We start from the raw sequence: 17,132 nt of genomic DNA, 5'->3' as shown, positions 1-17,132 counted from the left end.
CCAAGGCATGGCGAAGGAATGGTTACCCCAACATACAAAGCAAGACCAAGCAGAGAAACCGCTCTTTGTGAGATCAAGAAGAGGATCAAGAAGACCAAGTCAACATACAAGACAGCTGAAGCATCACCTAGGGAAGGCCTCCCTTGCCGGGTAGGAGAGCCCGGCCAAGTTGAGACCACACCAAGGACAAGTCCAAGATTGCCCCGGTAGGCTTGCCGGGGCCGCCAAGGGCAGGGAATCCCACCAAAGCACCGCTCCACCACACCGCAAGGCAAATCACTTATCAATGCGGTGTCGAGCCTCCATATGATTAAGTGGCCTCCACTAAGCACGTGGCCGCCCATTGGAAGACAGGTTACACTCATATGAAACCCATCCAGAGGCGTGTCGAACAAATAAGCAGAAGATGGTTAAGTGGCACGACAGGCTTGCCGGGCTTCACCCTCATCGTGACACCTAGTGGTGCATTTAATGCACTTTGTCCTAACTGCCAGAGTTAGGTATGATAGCACTGTTAGCTATCTAATCACTAGATAAAGACTGTTTTGCCACTGCAAGTCGAACATTGTTTTTGGGGAGCTGGGCAGAAGGAAAAGAGGCTCCTAGCTAAAGTTGTCTCGCTCTTCTTCAAAACTACAGTGGTTACCCCTTGAGCTATAAAAGGAGGCCCATGGCAAACTAGAGAGGGATTCGGACACCCTCAACCTTGTACGCGTGTAGCTGCTCCCCCGAGGCCACCTTGCCGGGCTCGAACATTGCGTGTTGTTGTGATCGCTCCATTCAATCCATCGAAAGGAGGAGTAGGGTTTTACACCTCACGGCAGCCTGAACCTGGGTAAAAACCACCAGCGTCATCGTCATCGCGCTGGCCCATGGCTTTCGCTTTTTGTGCAGTGTGATCTCCCCCGTGCCGAACCACAAGGGGCTCCTGGCCCCATATGTGATCGTGTCCACCCACGACATCTTTGGCGCAGGAATCGCTTGTGCGAGCCTGAAGTTGTGAGCAGCGCGTCGAGCTTCATCATCATCTTCATCATCACCCTCTTCGTCAACGGCTTCGATGAAAAAGGACGGTGCTACTGCCTAGCCTCTTCCCTTCCAGATTACGCCACCCTTCTCCGCCGTAGCGGAGGCGATGACGAGGATGAGGGGCGACAACACTACAGATGCCATGGATGGCACGGATGGCGTGGCCACCATGCTACCCATAGCCAGAAGAAGGAGCAAGACGTGCAGTAGTCCCACCCCTTCATGAGGCCCCTTGTCGAGCATGCCCGGTCCCAAGAAACACCGCTTATTTGGACAAACAAGAAAAACGGTGCGTAAATGGACTCCCCCTCCCTTCTCACTCTCCAATGATCGGGTCACGCAGTGTTGATGTCACCAGCATCGATGAGCCCGCGTGGAGCTCGATCCTGCATTTATCCCGCCAAGGGTAAATCCTAAGTTGAGCATTGGTGCGAATCCGTTGGTTGACGCTGCAACAAGCGTATCCCAGCAAGGCCTTTTGAGCCAGTGCGTCCTTCGCGCCAACCGCCGAGAGATCATTGGAAGTGAAGGAAGAGGAGGGAAGAGCAGATTCTTTTCCTTTTCCACCATATATCATCAATTGCAAACATTTTTGCTGATTCCCCCAGCTCGTGTCGGGGCTGGGTACGTAACTAATGGACTACAGAGTGAAAATGGATATGCGAGAATGGTCTCCCAAGAGACACGAAAAGGAGGGGCATCCACGGGTGGAAGAAAAGATGTTATGTGTAATCAAATATACACCCAGGCAGGAGGGGATCATATACAAAAGCTAAGTTGGCATGTTCGTTAGCTTTCCCTTGGAACTTGCACATTCCTATCCCTTGGACAACCAAAGTTTTCGTGTGGCAATTCCTTCATACGGTGGCACCTTACTCTATTTGTCTGCACCCTCCTTTGTTTTGAGCCTGCTCAACAAAGTGGGTGGCAGCGTCAATGACTCTTGAGGAAAAACTCACCGGCAGATTGTCCTTGCCAGCTAAATGCTAAGGACCCATTCCTCAAAGCAATCACGGCAGTATGTTGTTGGCGGGCAACCAAAGTGCGCAAAGGAAACTAACCATACGAATACCAATGGGTAAACACAAGAGGGATAACATGCATTAGCATAATAAACATCAGTTCGGTAAGCGGCAAAGCAGGAACAGTAAGGAGCCTGAAAACAAGATACAAATTGTGTCTTATTACAGGGCACCACAGCAACAAGAATAGTTCAAGACTGAGCCCGACGACCTCCGGGAACCCTTGGAACTGAGAGAACCTTGTCGGCATGGGGGGCGGCCTTCTCCGCAGCGGCAAACGTGTCGGCACCTGGCGGCAGCTTCTTGAAGCCATCGGCAAGGTTGAGGTCCGGATGGTGGAAAGCAAGGTTGCTCAAGACAAGGAAGAGGGCATCATGAGTAAGCTTCTGGAACTCATTAGTGAAGCAGGCGGCCCGGTTGTCCTTGTACATCTTCAGCCCTTCAATCAAGCCTTTGAAGAAAAGCGTCAGCTTGACACTCGAAGCTTCATGCTTGCCGACAGAGAAGGCCCAGCTCTTCATGCTCATGTTCGCAATCTGGGCAATGAGGCGCTTGAAAATGTCAATCAAGTTCTTGATCCAAAGCTCGCGCTGCTATATTTGGTTCTCCAGTTTGTATTTTGCGTCTTTTTGGAGAGTTTTTGCATTGTTCAAGTCCTTCATCAGCAGCTTCTCACGGCAGCAAGCAGATTCAATTTCCTTCTCCAGAGAGCCAAGCCGCGCCTTCATGTTAGAGATGGTGTCGTTGGTAGTATCAAGGTCCTGGCTCTTGGAGGAAAGCTGCGATTGCACCTCCTTCAGAGTGGTCACTTTTTTCCGTGCTTCATCTTTAAGAGCCACGATCTCCTTGTTGCTCCCGGCAAGGTCTTCTATCAACTTGCCCACTTGCTTTTCAAGATGAATCTTGGCAGCGGATGCATCAGCTAGCTCGTTGCTAACCTTCTTCAATTGGACAGAAGATTCAAGGGTGACTGCGCCGAGGGCAGCTTTGTGACTGTCCTCCAAGTCCTTGGTGCGCTGCTGTACAAGACCCTCCAGCTCTTCATCCTTGCTACAGAGGGTGGCTTCGAGGTTCTCTTCCCGGGAGGAGATGTCCTTCTTCTTGGCGTTCAGAAGCACTTCGAGCTCCGCCAAGAGGACCTCCCGGGCAGCGATATCTTCCTTGGCCATGGTCAGCACCTCATCTTGCCGCATGATGGAGAGGGATTGCTTCTTGTACCATTCTCGCAGTTCATTGCCCTTGTCTGCCAGCTTCTTGTCCATAAGTACGGCAGAACCAAGATGCTCCTTGACTGCCTGCCACTTGAGATCATAATTGTGCTGTGCATCTTTGAGCCCTGCTGCCATGGATTCTAGGAAGGCTAGGTCCTTGGCGCTATCGACGCGATCACCAGCCTCTTCGACTCTCTGAGACAGCGGTGCTAGTATGTGTTTGATTTCTTCATCCAAATCGGCACCCACTGAAACAGATGAACCCGGAGCGGCTGGCCCATGATGTGAAAGGATCAGTGCCAGGTTGCTTGAGGATGGCTGTGGAACTGCGGCCTGTGTGCCGAATAGGCGAACAAGTCCCATAGTTTGAAGAGGGTTTTCTCCTCAACAACAGCCTCTGGGCTAGATACTCTGCCAGGAGTTCTCTCTGCTTCCTTTGAGAATTCTTGGATATCCCCGGCAGTGTACTCATGGCCTTCCGCGACAGGAATCTTGACTGCTTCCTCGGCAACACTCTTTCCAATGTTGGCCACTGCCTCCAAGAGCTCAGGCTCCTTAGTCGACGAATCTATAATTAAAATCAAGCAGACAAAATAAAAAGAAGTCAGACACTACTGGATATAGACCAAAGAGATAAATTATTCAAACAAGTAGAGGAAAAGGCACGAGGATTAACCGGTGGTGGCTGCTGCCCGGCAGCATAGGTTGCCGGCGCACGGGCAACAATCCGTCCTTCAGTGGTTGTGGCCTCGACGCGAGCAGACCCCACGGGGGAGGCCCTTGCTGGGGATGTTTCTGCTTGAACTATGGTCGGTGGGGATCCCTGGAGGGTGGAATCCTCTTGAAGGGCCCCGCCGTGATAACTCTCACCCAACCCCTTCCCGGGAGATGATTGGCGTTCTTCCGCGTCCTCGTGCATGAACGAGGTGTGCCCTTCGCCTTCACGCCGAGTCTGGACTAGGGGCTGGCACGGGGTTCTCGGCCGTGTCCTCTGCCAGATCCGCGCTCGTCGAACGGCTCGGCACCACCACATGCTTATTCCGCTTTGCTCGCTGGGCGAGGGGTTGTTCATCCCTGTCAGATCAACGAAACAAGATTGAGTCGATAACTATCAAGCACATAATACCTCAGCAAGAAGTTCAGTCGTTCTCCTTACTCTGGATCCACGAGCATGGAGCCCAGCTCGTACGCTGTAGGTGGCGGGGTCGCCCTGCCCCTTTTCAGCGTTGGAGGAGTGGAGCTTCCCGGCAGCTTTGAGTTCGTTGGTGGGACAGAGGTCTCTGGCGAGATCGAGCTATGTGAGGAAGCTGGGCTTGACTGGGGGCTAGGATCAACCCCCGTGACAGCATGTCGCTTGGCAGGTGGGTCTTAGCCTTCGACAGGCGAGTGGATTGGTGGCATAACACCTCTAGCTAGTCGCTCTTGGAGGCGATCTTCTTCACCCTCTTTGCGGTAAAAGAGGAGGCAGGGGCCGCTGTTCCCCGGCTGATTCGCTTGCGAAGGTGCTGTCACATCCCAGCACCCTCCCTGAACACATTAGAGTGTTGCATCATGTCTACTTTTCACAGAAACTTGAAATGGGGATGCCAGAAACCCCAGCACCCCCCCTGAACACAACTAGGGTTTACTAAAATCCTTTTCAATGAACCTGAAATGCCCTCCATAGATGTTCACCATCTTTGGTCCTGGCTAAACCCTCTGCCAAAAATGGTTTCATATTTTTCGAGGCTATTCTGGATTTTTGCACCAAGCCATAAGTATTTGCATTTGGGCAATTTAAATCCTATAAATATTTTAAAATGCCCAAATAATCTTGAAGGTATTTTTAGGCTGTTGAGAATATTTTCAAATGTGCCTCTGAATATTTTCAGGTTTTTCCTAAATGGAATAGTATTTCTACTATTTCAAAACACATAACAGAAACAAATAAAAAGAAAAACAGAAAGCAGAGAAGAAACTTACCTGGCAGCCCACCTGGCGGCCCAGCACTGTGCTGGCCCATGGCCAGTCAGCTGCTTGCTCCCGCCAAAGCAGGCAGAGAGGTGACGCCGGCGTGCGCGAGCTCGCCACGGCGCCACCTGCTTGCCGCCTCGCCCGTGGACGAGCTGGACGACCCCCACGTCGCGCCCCGAGCCCCTCGACACCTCCATTCGTCCCCTGCACCTCTCCCTCGCCTTCCTCCACCATGGCCGACGCAGCCGCTGCCACCTCGCCGGAGTAGCCGTAGCCACCGCCGTCTCCGCGTCACCTGACCGTGTCTAGCAGCTCCGCCGTCGCCTTCTCCTTCGAGCAAGTCGGGCCCCGAGCGCTCGCTTGCCCTGAAGCCACTGCTCCGACCTCGCCTTCACCGCCCACCGCCGGAGATCCCCTTCGCCGTCACCACCGCAGCAGTTCGTCCCCGACAGCGCCACCTAGCTCATCGCCTCTGCCGTGAGCTTCTGCCCCTTTCCCATCCTCTCATTCTTGCTGCCGCCCTTTGCTTCGACCGTAACCAGCAGCACCGCACACGCCGCCGCACGAGCTCGTCGCCGACGAGGCTCCGGTGACCAAATGGTCCAGTGCATATGTCTGTCATCTTCGTGAGGACATGCAGCACCCGTAGAGACTAACCATTGATCCTCCCGTGCACTGTGTCATCGTTTTCGTCGGCACCCGAACTCCGGCGGCCGCAAAAGAGCTCGCCGCCGTCGACTCCGGCCACCCCAGGCCCAACCACGGCCACCAACGGACGCGCCGTTGCGTCAGCTACCCGTGGAGCCCAACGGCGCCTCGAACGGTGCCCCGTAGAGCAAACCCGAGGCACAGGAGCGCCGCTGACCTCGCCGGCGGCTAACCGCCGGCGTGTCAGGCCCGTTGACGAGGGGTTTGACTCCCCTGGGTCGTTGACATGTGGGGCCAGCCCCTGTTAATTTCCTAGTTTAGATTAACTAAAATAGGATTAGCCCTGTGACACTGACAGACGGGTCCCACCGTTCAGGTTTGACCTGGACCGCCCAGTTGACTTGCTGACGTCATCATGACACACTGCTGACGCAATAAGTAATTTAATTACTGGAATTATTCTTATACAGGAAATTCCAGAAAATATCACAAACTTCAAAAAATCATAGAAAATAATCTATAGCTCAGAATGAAAAGATTTATATATGAAAAATGATCAGAAAAATCCATTCTATCCATCTGTACTGGTTTCATGCATGTTTAAGCAAATTAACCTACTGTTTAATGCAGAACAAGATAAAGCACTAACATGGGCCATTTATGAACTTGGAATTTGAATCTTTGATTCAAAATAGTCCAAACCCATCTGGTCTTAGTTGCATTAGCCCAATACATCCATTTTTGCCATGTCTCATGCATGCATCATATTGTTGCACTTTGCTTGGTGTTGATTGTGCTTCAATGTGTTCATCGTGGTAGGTTCTGCCTCCGAGGATATTCACGAGTATCCAACTGAAGGGCAGCATTCCACCACCACTCCGTCGGGCAAGCAACCCATTGATCATTTCGATACAAACCCATCTTCTCGCTTCTGCTCTCATTTACTGCATTAAGACAACGCGATTCAAACTGCTGTGTGTTGCGGTAGTTGAACCCACTTTCCTTTGCATGACCTGTCATTGCCACAGTAACTAGATGAAACCCACTAGCATGTGTAGGAGTTGATTGAGCCATGTTATGTTCCTACAATGCTATGCTTGCTACGCTTAGAGTCGTGTCAGGTCTGGCTCATCAGGGTGATGAACTAGAGTGAAAGCGTGTGTCGGTAATGAGAGTGAGGTGTTGAATACGATTTTGTAAAGGTATCGATGGGAGGCCATGTAGGAGTACATGGTGGGTTGTTTCATTGAGACCGTCCCTAAGAACTGAGATCTGTATGCGTGATTTAAGATTCAGCTACTACCATGCATTGGGCCCGAAACCAATGGACCCCCTCGGCTTCTTAATCACCCTTGTCCTCTGTCCAGGAGTTGCACGCAATTTCTGGTGTTTGTAGTAAGCTGGAGGCCGTGGACAGCGCTGACCAAGGGGTGGGCTGTGATGCGGTAGGCTCGTGGCACGGTGTACCGAGTCGCCCGTTTGGTGTCCGGGAACCCTGCACACATCGTTTGGGGCCGTATGTGGAAACCTCGGCCGGACTCCCTGCGGATGGAACCTGTATAGGCGATAAACCTGGACTAGAGACTTGAGTGTTTAGGTAGGCTGTGGCCGACACCCACGTTGGGCTTCCGCTTGAAGGTTGCCGAGTACATGTCGTGTAGCGACGGTAAGGGTGAGAGCGTGTGTGACGAAGTACACCCCTGCATGGTATAAAACTATTCGAATAGCCGCGTCTGCGGTAAAGGACTACTTGGTCGCTTATGCAGTTCATAGACAAGTAAATGGATACCACTAAAAGCCTCAAGATAAGTGTGAGTACCGCGGATGGCTCTCTCGTGGGATGACGAGGGAGGATCCACGGTGGAGTATTGAGATGGTGATTAGTGGACTCGTGTGCGAAAACTATTTTACAAGTGGTGTCTCGTAGGATAGCTTAGCCAAGAGTCAAAGCTGGCTTGCTGCAATAACTCCACTACCTTCTTGAGAATGTGCATGTATAGTAGGATCTGTTGTAAGACTTGCTGAGTACCTTTGTACTCATGTTGCTTCAATTACTGTTTTCAGACGACAACACCGCCCCTTCCGATGGGTTCTATGTAGAACTCGACGACGACGAGTGACTTGCCACCCAGGTGGTGATCTAGGCTTGTGAAGGGCCTATGTAGATAGACAGGCTTCGTCAAGCCTTCTTTCTTTCTAGTGTCTGTACCCAGACAAGTTGCTTCCGCATGTGTTTGTATGATTGTATGACTTGAGTGTCGGGTCATGTGACCCCTATCTGTATGAACATGTTATGTAAGGCTCTCTAGAGCCCTTTAAATAAAGTACTTTGAGTTGTACAGTTTTGTTGTGATGCCATGTTGTATTTACACATATCGAGCATATTGTGTGTATGATTGAAATGCTTGGTATGTGTGGGATCCGACAATCTAGTTGTTTATCCTTGGCAGCCTCTCTTATGGGGAAATGTAGTCTAGTGCCTCCTTGAGCCAGAGTAGTCCGCTACAGCCCGGTTCACCGGAGTCCTGCTAGCCCAGCACTACTGCTCTGGACACTTGACTGGCCGGCATGTGTGTCATGTCGTTCCTGTGTCTGTCCCTTCGGGGAAATGTCACGCGGTGACATCCGGAGTCCTGCCTAGCCTGCTACAGCCCGGGTTCCCGGAGTCCTGTTAGCCCAGTGCTACAGCCAGGATTCACACGCTGCTGACCGACACGTTCGATGTTGATTCATGTATGCCTGTTCCCATACGTTAGTGCCGCTTTGGGTTCACGACTAGCCATGTCGGCCCAGGTTCTCTGCCATATGGATGCTAGCGACATTGTCATATACGTGAGCCAAAAGGCGCAAACGGTCCCGGGCCATGGTAAGGCGACACCCGTGGGAGTACCGTGCGTGAGGCCGCAATGTGATATGAGGTGTTACAGGCTAGATCTGTGTGACTTAGAATCGGGGTCCTGACAGGTGCTGACCTGGATCTGGCCCTGGGGCTTGAGGAACCATTGCTAGCCATTCCTCCTCCACCTCGGGCTGCTCTGCCTCCTTAGCTCCGCCTTGCTCTTGAGGTTCTGCTGCCAAGGTATGATGAATTTCAACCCCGGCAGGGTCAAGCCCGACAACCTCCTCCGCGTCATGCTCCCTGCTCCCCTCATCAGAAGAACCCTCGCCTCCAACATCCTCTCCCTCCTCGTCCTCTTCAAGCCTCATTCGTCCAGCAGCCCGGTGCGCTCTGTCCTCCGCGAGCCGCTTTGCAATGAACGTCGTTTCTGCCTTGGAGGTGCGCTTGATAAGATCGTTCTCCACCCTGGAAGCACTTTCTTCCAAACTGGAGACCCACTCTATCTCTGCATCCAGTTTAGGCAATTGTCAATCAGCCGCAACTCCGTAAGCATTGCAGTCAGGCATCAATTTCAGAATTTGATCCCGGGTAGAGTTGAGATGCAGGGGGTCAATCGCTGTCAATAAATGGAATGGCCCAAGGTTGCCGAACAGTTGTCCGCACAGCGAGCCATGACCATATATCGACAAGTTGCTGGCGGGGCCTGGATACAATCTCATCATGTCGGCCGAGTTCTCGTATTCCTAGCAAACCTGTCCCTTCTCTACAGCGGCGCAATGCGGTGCCGAAGGAAGTCGGCCCCCACCTGCTCGACGGTTAGCCCGACAGCTTTCAGACGAGCAATCATGTTCAGCGTTGGGCAAAGCATGTCGTCGGAGAGGCCCAATTTACTCCAGTCACTGCTGCGTGTGACGCATTTAGTCTGTGCCACGCAGAACTCGGGAGCATCCTTGTCCTTGATCCAGCACCAATCCGCCCTCCATTCCTCCCACCTGTTGTGCTGCTGGCCGGGGAGATAATCGCAATCACCCTTCTTGCTCCGAGGAATCCAGCTTATATTTCCCGAGCGGTGAGATTTTTCTTCTCTCCGTGGGATGAAGAAGTGCCTGAACAGGTCTAACTTGGGGGGTGACTCCAACAAAATTCTCGCATAGATGGGCGAAGATTGCCATACACGCCATTGCATTGGGCGTGAAGTCCAGAAGATGGAATCCATACACTATCATCATGGCATAGAAGAAATCAGAGAAGGGGGAGGTGAGGCCGCAGAGAAAAAATGCGTAGAAGAAGCGGTAGAAATCTGATGGGACCTTGGCCCCCTCGGGTAGGACCACGGGCGCCCCATGTCCTTTCGGGACTTCCCTCCCCCACATGTAGGCATACTTCGCAATCAAAGTACTGAATCCAAGTTTGATGGGAGGAAAACCACGTCTTCCTGTCGCTTCCTATCTAGCTCCTCCGCCCTTTTCTTCCTACCCTCCACCGACGCATATTTCGCAGTGGCCGCCCGCTTCACCTTCACAATGCCCGTCTTTCAACCCATCTCTTTGGCTCGCAGGAAGGGCAAAAGATATAGCAGAGCTTTGGAGGCGGATGTGGGCGGTCGGGCTAGTTGCTTGGCTTGAGGAAGAAGCTGAAGGGAGAAGAGACAGATACGAATGAGTAGAGCCCCTTTGCATTGCCTTTTTATTGGGAACAGGCGCGAGGCTGGCTCTTTGCTATCTTCCTTCAGAAAGTTACCGTTTTTGCAGCGCATTACCCATAAACTGCTACTTTTCCATGACCCCACGTCCTGCGGTAATTACGCGGAGTGGATGTTGGATTGACTGATCATCATGACAACCCCTGCATGGGCAACATTTCTTCGACAGGTGTCCGTGCACTATTTGGGGCCAAACCCAACATGCCCAGCGAGACATATGGCTCAGGCCCGGGGGCTTCTGTCAGGGTACACAAACATGGGTGTTTGTTTCCCCTAACTTGTGCACGGACGAGGAGCCTCCGCCCCAGCAGCCAAGGGCAGGGAATCCCGACAAAGCACCACCACTCCACCGCACCGCAACGCAAATCACTTATCAATGCGGTGTCGAGCCTCTAGATGATTAATGGCCTCCACTAAGCACGTGGCGGCCCATTGGAAGGCAGGTTACACTCATATACACCCGTCCAGAGGCGTGTCGAACAGATAAGCACAAGATGATTAAGCGGCATGGCAGGCTTTCCGGGCTTCACCCTCAGCATGACACCTATCAGTGCATTTTATGCACTTTGTCCTAACTGCCAAAGTTAGGTATGATAGCACTGTTAGCTATCTAATCACCAGATAAAGAACATTTTGCCACTGTGGTTACCCCTTGAGCTATAAAAGGAGGCAAGTGGCAAACTAGAGAGGGATTCAGACCCCCTCACACTTGTATGCGCGTAGCTTCTCCCCCGAGGCCACCTTACCGTGCTCGAGCATTGCGTGTTGTTGTGATCCCTCCATTCAATCCAACGAAAGCAGGAATAGGGTTTTACGCCTCACAGTGGCCCGGACCTGGGTAAAAACCAACATCGTCATCGTCGTCGTGCTGCCCCATGGCTTCCGCTCTTTGTGCAACATGATCTCCCCCTTGCCGAACAACAAGGGGCTCATGGCCCCATGGGTGATCGTGTCCACCCACGACAGGGGAGTTGATGGGACCATTTTGCATCGTAATCTATTATTGCTATTTATCGTATTTTGATGCTATATTTCATAATATCATGCAATTATAATGTCTTTTATCTCTTAAAATGCAAGATACACCAAGAGAGGGGGATTACCGGCAACTGAAATTCTGAATTAAAAAAGGTACAATAAAGACATAAATTCTCCAGAGCTCAAAATAATGCAAGAATTTACGGAGATTTATTTTGGAATATATAAAAATACTGGACGAAAAAAATATTGCAGAAGTGCCATAGGGGCCCACAATCCCAGGGGTGCAGCCACCCCCATGTCATGCCACCCAGGCTTGTGGGGCTCTCTTAGCTCCTCTCGGGATATTTCTCTGCTATATATTGCCTTTTGTCCTAAAAAAATAAAGATAACACTTTCAAGACTTTGGCAACCGTCAGGATGTGGAACCAGGGCAGTAGCACTTTTGCTCTCTCCCGGAGCAATATTTTCGAGGAAACTTCCCTTTGGGAGGGGGAAATCGAAGCCTTCATCATCAACAAAACTCTCTTCTCATCGGGATCATCATTTTCATCAACATGTTCACCAACACCATCTCATATCCAAACCCTAGTTCATCTCTTGTGCCCAATCTTTGTATCAAACCTCATATTGGTACCTAGCGGTACTATTAGTGTTGATTACGCCTTGATGTTGATGCCAGTAAGTTTATTTGGTGGAATATATTTATGTTCATATCATTAAACTCATATTTATACCCATTGATTATGGTCCATATGATGAGTTGTGAGTAGTTCACTTTGTTCTTGAGGACATGGGAGAAGTCTTGTTATTAGCAATCATGTGAAGTTGACCACCATTCAATGTCTTGATATTAGGTTGTGGTTTTCTTCCTCTAGTGGTGTTATGTGATCGTCGACTACATGACACTTCATCATCTTTGGGCCTAGGGGAAGACATTATGGAATTAGTTTGTATATAATGGGTTGCGGGAGTGACAAAACCTAAACCCCAGTTTAGGAATTGTTCTGTTTTAATGCTATGTTTTGATTATCTTAATTACTTCTCTTTTATTTGCGGATGCTTGCATGGAGGGTATAATCTTAAGTAGGTGTTTGTTCAAGTAAGAAATGTACCTTAGCTCCATTCCACACACACAACACTTATCAAGGCAATGAAGGCAAGTCGATGAATCATGGTGAAAGTAACTTGACGATATTCCCGTGTGTCCTCAAGAACGTTTTGAGCACTATAAGAAATATCACTGGTGAAAGGATCGATATGGCTGACTAGAGGGGGGTGAATAGGCAACTATTGATTTTTTTTGCTTTTCTTAACAAATTAGGTTAAACAACAAATAGGTTGTCTAGATATGCAACTAGATGAACAACCAATATGATGCCAAGAATAACAACCACACAACCAAGTAGAGGATATAACATAATACATGCTTGCACAAAGTAAAGGTAAGAGATAACCATAAGTGGTGCCGGTCAAGACGAGGATGTGTTATAGAAGCTTGATGAACCATAAGTGTAGGGCATCAGTCATAGTTCTTTCGATAACTAAGAGTGTCGAACCCAACAAGGAGCAGAAGGAAATGACAAGTGGTTTTCAGCAAGGTATTTTTTGTAGGAACTAAAATTATTGGTAAAAGATAGTTTTGTGTTGGTGCAACAAACCCTGAGTCTGTTGCCCTGACTGTGCATAGGCATAAGAGCAAGATTGAAGCGCCAGCCCAAGCCAGTGTTCAAAGGATCAAGACACTCGAAGAACGAACATGCACCTCAGCAATACTAAGGCCAAGCCAGAGGAGCGAGATATCGCCAAGAAAAGGGCCTCCCTTGCCGGGCAGGCGATCCCGGCAAGGGGCGAGGCCACCCCCAGAAGCAGGTGCCCCGGCAGAGCCTGCTGGGGCTCGCGGAGGCAACCCACTCCACCAACCACTCAGCCACAACCCACGTCGTTGATCAGTAAGGTGTCAAGCCGCAAGATGATTAAGTAGCAGCCATTCGCCACATGGCAGCCATTTCCTACAGAAGAAACCCACAGATGACACCCGTCCTACGACGTGTCAAGAGAACAGGGGCGGATCTGGCAAGATAGCCTGGCAAGCCTTGTCGGGCAACCAGCGACGTGACACTAAGAGGTGCATTTAATGCACCCTGCCAGCCCGTAGAGTTAGGTATGATAGCACTGTTTTCTATCATATCAGTGCATAATGACTACTTTCCCATTGTGGGACCCCTTGATCTATAAAAGGAGGACCATGGCACCCGTAGGAAGGGTTGGAAAGTTGAGGAACCCATACCCCCGTACGCGCGTAGTCGGTACAGCCCAAAGGCAACCCCTGCCGGGCAAGTGTACTATGTTTCGCCACCACCGTTCCACCATCAATCCACCAAAGCAGGAGTAGGGTTTTATGCCTCACGGCGGCCCGAACCTGGGTAAATTTCTTGTGTGCTCTCTGCCGTGCTGCCACATGTTGGTATGCTCTTCGTGCAACGCGACGTCCCCCTGCCGAACCAGCAAGGGGCCTCCTGGTCCCATAGGTGGCTGATAGAGGCGAAGGTGTCCCGATGTTTCGATGAGATAGCAATCGTTTTCTGTGGGTGTCGACTTTGACGATCCGACTACGAACGTGCGAAGACGTCGCGCCTTAGCAATCGCTAAACCAACTTCCGAGGGGTTATCGACCACGCCGGAGCACGATCAACCTGACCACGAGGGTCTATTTCCTGCGAGCAAACGAAGAACAATCAACAAAACTGAGATTGCAATCTGGATATTGTGAATAAAAGAGGAAAGCTTTATTAATGAAGGTGGGGTTTTGTGATGCCTTTGTCTGGTCGTTGAACACAAACGAAGTACGCGAAGTTTTAGCTATGGCGAACTTTTAATCTAAACAAAACCCAAAGTCTAAACGATGCCCTAAGGGCTGTATATATGGAGGAGAGAGGGGGGAATTTTGTGGCCCTTGCAGGAGGGGTTCGAAACCAACCCTAACTCTTGTTTCCCCACACATACGGACTCTAAAAACTGCTTATAATCAAGTATTTCAAAATTACATGGGCCTGGCCCAAAAATAAGGTGACGCGGCACCTAGAATAGCCTCTGGACAAAATTTATGAAGTGGCATCTTGTATATTTCGTCCAAGGCTTCATGCACTCATTATGGTGGCTTCAAAGTCCTGGAATCATCACTTGTAACTCCGTTCTTGTTCCCCTTGCGCATGCCATCATCTCCATGCTTGAACTTGCTCTAAGGTTCATCTTTCTTGTCCAAGCTTGGCCCTTCATTTGTAAGCAAAACAAATGTATCCAATTTAGGCAGCATCATATTCTCATGAACATTAGAGTCGTTACCAAGAAACGAAAGTACCTGATAATTCAATTGGCGTGTGCGAGCTCTAGTAATTGGTCCAGTATGTATAGCAACAGGGGCTGTGGGTGTAACAATGGTATTGATGTCCTCATCATCCTCCCCTTCTTGAAATGAAGACGTCCTCGACGAAAGCTCATCTTCGTCTCCCAAATAAGGCTTCAAATCTGCAATGTTAAAAGTGGGACTAACCACGAAATCTGCAGGCAGCTCAAGTTTATATGCACTATCATTTATTTTCTCTAACACCTTAAAAGGACCATCAGCACGTGGCATTAGCTTTGATTTGCGCAAATTAGGAAATCTATCCTTACGCAAATGTAACCAAACAAGATCTCCAGGTGCAAACACAACATGTTTTCTACCCTTATCTCCAGCAAGTTTAAATTTAGCATTCATACGCTCAATGTTTTCCTTAGTTAACTCATGCATTTTTAAAATCAATTCATCATGTTCTTTAGCATCAAAATTAACCTTCTCCGAAGATGGAAGAGGCAACAAATCAATATTTGCACGAGGTAGGAAACCATACACAATTTCAAAAGGGCACATCTTAGTAGTAGAATGCAATGAACAATTATAAGCAAATTCAATATGAGGCAAGCATTCTTCCCACATTTTCTTATTATTCTTCAAAACAGCCCTAAGCATACTAGACAATGTTCTATTGACTACTTCAGTTTGACCATCAGTTTGGGGCGACAAGTAGTACTAAAAATCAGTTTAGTCCCCAACTTAGCCCATAAACATCTCCAAAAGTGGCTAAGAAATTTAGTATCATGATCTGAAACAATACTATTTGGCACACCATGCAAGCGAATAATTTCACGAAAGAATAAATCAGCAACATGAACAGCATCATCGCTTTTATGACATGGTATAAAGTGTGCCATTTTCGAGAATCTATCCACAACAACAAATATGGTATCCCTCCCCTTCTTTGTTTGAGGTAAACCTAAAATAAAGTCCATAGATATATCCTCCCAAGGAACACTAGGTACAGGCAAAGGCATATATAAACCATGAGGATTGAGTCGTGACTTAGCTTTTTGACATGTAGTGCAACGAGCAACAAAACGCTCAACATCCCGTCTCATCTTTGGCCAAAAGAAATGTGTAGCAAGTACGTCCTCCGTCTTCTTCACGCCAAAGTGTCCCATTAATCCTCCTCCATTCGCCTCCTACAACAATAAAAGACGAACGGAGCTAGCTGAAATGCGTAGCTTGTTAGCACGAAACACAAATCCATCATTAATGACGAACTTGTTCCACGTTCTTCCTTCTTTACAATTCTGCATTACATCTTTAAAATCAGCATCATGCACATATTGATCTTTGATGGTCTCCAAACCAAATATTTTCAAGTCAAGTTGTGAAAGCATAGTATAGCGACGAGACAATGCATCAGCAATAACATTTTCTTTACCCTTCTTGTGTTTAATGACATAAGGGAAATTCTCAATGAATTCAACCCATTTAGCATGTCTACGATTCAGTTTAGCTTGACTTTTAATATGTTTGAAAGATTCATGATCTGAATGTATAACAAATTCTTTGGGCCATAAATAATGTTGCCATGTCTCTAAAGTCCGAACAAGAGCATAAGTGGAATAATTCAGACTAGGCCCACTCAATTTTTCAGAAAAGTATGCATCAGGTTTGCCATCTTGTAATAACACACCTGCTAATCCAATCCCACTAGCATCACATTCAAGCTCAAAAGTCTTACTAAAATCAGCAAGTTGGAGTAAAGGAGCATGTGTCAACTTATCTTTCAATACCGTGAAGGCTTCTTCCTGTGCGGTATCCCAAACAAAAGGCACATCCTTCTTTGTATGCTCATTGAGAGGTGCAGCAATGGTGCTAAAATCTCTCACAAAACGCCTACAGAAACCAGCGAGTCCAAGAAAACTCCTCACTTGTGTGACCATTTTGGGCTGCGGCCAACTCTCAATAGCTTCAATCTTGGCTTTATCAACTACAATTCCCTGTGGAGTAACAACATAGGCAAGAAAAGATACTCGGTCGGTGCAAAAGGTGCACTTCCCAAGGTTACCAAACAAACGTGCATCACGTAGAGCAATAAAAACAACATGTAAATGTTCCAAATGTTCTTCCAAAGATTTGCTATAAATCAATATATCATCAAAATAGACTACCACAAATCGTCCAATGAAAGCATGTAAAACTTCGTTCATTAGTCTCATGAAAGTACTAGGTGCATTAGTTAACCCAAAAGGCATGACTAACCACTCATATAAACCAAACTTAGTTTTAAACGTTGTTTTCCATTCATCTCCCAATTTCATACAAATTTGATGGTATCCACTACGCAAATCAACTTTGGAGAATATTGTAGAGCCACTCAATTCATCAAGCATATCATCTT

This window comes from Aegilops tauschii, chromosome 7 (genome assembly GCF_002575655.3).
Source record: "Aegilops tauschii subsp. strangulata cultivar AL8/78 chromosome 7, Aet v6.0, whole genome shotgun sequence".
NCBI lineage: Eukaryota > Viridiplantae > Streptophyta > Magnoliopsida > Poales > Poaceae > Aegilops > Aegilops tauschii.
The sequence above is the reverse complement of the archived record's forward strand: the minus strand, read 5'-3'. Positions refer to the sequence as shown.